Source organism: Pimephales promelas, chromosome 7 (genome assembly GCF_988280905.1).
Source record: "Pimephales promelas chromosome 7, fPimPro1.hap1.1, whole genome shotgun sequence".
Taxonomy (NCBI): Eukaryota; Metazoa; Chordata; class Actinopteri; order Cypriniformes; family Leuciscidae; genus Pimephales; species Pimephales promelas.
Genome location: NC_142775.1, coordinates 4465880 through 4468357, shown reverse-complemented (window position 1 = coordinate 4468357; position 2478 = coordinate 4465880). Strand labels below are relative to the sequence as shown.

The 2478-nt window shown below is 40.4% G+C and overlaps 1 long non-coding RNA gene across 4 annotated transcripts in view; it reads left to right on the top strand.

Annotated features, from left to right (window-relative positions):
- The first annotated feature begins 601 nt into the window (after window positions 1–601).
- LOC148978247 (uncharacterized) overlaps window positions 602–2478 on the top strand; it is a 58981-nt gene continuing 57104 nt past the window's right edge. For 3 of the 4 annotated variants that reach the window (XR_016169222.1, XR_016169221.1, XR_016169223.1), the window contains exons 1-2: window positions 602–908; window positions 1413–1534. This is a non-coding gene — a long non-coding RNA (uncharacterized LOC148978247). The remainder of the gene's footprint in view (window positions 909–1412; window positions 1535–2478) is intronic. The other variant, XR_016169220.1, reaches the window with a different exon arrangement.

Sequence of the window (2478 nt, the reverse complement as noted above, 5' to 3'; positions counted from 1 at the left end):
ACGTTAGCTTCTTTAAGTTTGTGCCATTTTTGCTATCAAGAAACTTTGCAGATCTAGTGCGAGTTCTGTTCTCATGGGAATCCGTTTGTTTTCCCATAGACAGTATAGAGGTGTTTTCCCCCAAAAGGGGGCGTTACCCTTCGATGACGCAAAAGTGGCGTTGGTCTATGAGCGAGAGATGGAGAGGAAGAGCGCTATAGTAAAACCCTGCCCTCTGTTCAATATTCCGTTTCACTTGGAAATACGTCACAGCACTGGAGAAAAATCGTTTGCAACTTCCGGTTCACGGGGACTTTAAAGTTGGTTGGAGTCTATTAATAATTCTGAGAGTGATTTGCAGCAATGTAATACTGCTGAAATACTGTGAATAGAAATGATAATCATTTAAGAGAAGTAATTGATGCATATCTCTATGGTTTTTGTATTTCTTTTTTGATGAATAGTGTGAAACATAGAAATACAGAGTCAGTGAACATGAATGTGAAATTGAGAAGTTTATTTCATTGCAGATTGTGAATTGACATGAACACTAAAAGTCATTATAATGTTAAGAATACGTTTAAAAATGTGACTCTGAGAAACAGATATTTGTTAATGCATATTGTGAATAAATTACTCCAGAGAGCTTGAACTGACACGACTGTTTCCTCGTTTCTCTCCTGTGTTACAGGAGTATAATCTGTCCCTCACGGGTGCCGTCGCCACGGTACCCGTTACACATACAATCCTGAAATTGCCTATCCTTATCAAGGAGTTGCGAATTTATCCCGAGCGATTCAAAATTTACCTCAGGATGTCAGTGGGACAGTTTGATGCTTTGCTTGCGATTCTGGAGCCACATATTAAAAACAAGACCACCAATTTCCATGAACCAATCGATCCTGAACAGAGACTGTCGGTATGCTAAGGTATGGACACACACACACGGACGGACGGACGCGCGCAGCCCAGTATAGGCAACAGGTTATATATTGTACCCAAATAATACATTAGTTATCGAATTGGCTACTCAAACATTAATCGATCCGAAATTTCAATCTGATTATTCCTTTCATAATCCAATCGAGAGAAGAGAACATAAACACTTGATGGAATTGAAAACTGAAACTGAAAGCACTGCGCATATATGCAATGATGTGCAAAACGAGCTCCATAGACAGTAACGAGCTCCCCTCGGCCCTGAATTGTCGGAAAAACCTCTCAAAATGCGGCTGTGGATGCGCAGATTGTCGTTGCAACCACACAACTCTGCGATGCTGTTTGCGAATGTTTGTTGGAAGTGACAGCTTTTAGTGAATGTTCTACCAGGAAGACTATAATGCCATGTCATTCATACATACTGATTGGTCTGGCCAATCAATGATTGACACTTGGAGTACATAGACTCTGAACTCTCCGTTTTACTTTCACAGGTGATCCCGCTGACGTTCTCCTTTATCCTCCCCACCACTTCCATCCCTGTCCATCCACCGCCATATGACCTTCATCTTCAGGTGGGATTAGCCGATGGGCGTGTCGCACTGAAGACTTGGAGGTAAACGCCCACTGCTGTGAGTGGATAACAGTTTTGCATATTATAATGAGTTTGACCTGGTTTGTGATCACGAGGTAGGAATCTAAGTTATTTAGCTATGCGTGTAATGCGCGAATCGGTGGGCGGGGCTAAACCGGCCGTGTTGAAGTAGGCGTGGATCTTCTTCTGCGGGGGGTGGTGTTTTATCCTCTGTGATGTCATAGTTCCCCACTTTGAAAAGCGAGTCGTTTGCTGAGCCTGGTGTCAATTAAAGCTTTTATTGGACTAACAAGGACGTTTTCAGTTTAAGAGAGCCTCAGATCAGTTATCATCACCCTGGTTCCCTCGACAGAAATGCAATAGTATTTTTCCATTGGCTTTTGGATTATTGCAGAACGTTAGCTCTGTGACCGACAATTCTTACAAGTTTTGTTCTTCATGATAATCTTTACAACTTTTAGGATTAAGTAAAACTACAATCACTAGTAGTAGAAAGCTACATGTAGCCTATAAATGAACTACACCATGGTCCCACTTCAGTGTCACCACCATATTTATTCGTTATTTAAATCTTTATTTAAAACTTATGTGTTGGAAATTTTGATTTAGAATATTTTGCAAGAGCGTGATTACAAACAATGCGGATGTGAAAGTGGACTAGTGAGTAGTGACTAGTGAAAATACTTTTTTAGACAATTGTCTTTTTCAAGACAAGTAAAAATCACAACAGGGTATTATTACTGATGTGATTTATGCCATAGAATCAAATGTGAAAATATCTGGTGCTTGTGTAAACCTTAGAGCTTAGTTCAGGCCTCAAAAACCCATACAAAAAACTTGACTCTTGAAAACATTGACTTCAGGACGATGGGACTCGTTACTGGGTTTATGCCTACAAATATACATGATCCATGCTGGAAACTGAAGGATTTCAGTAGGGGTGTGCAAAAAAATCGATTCACATT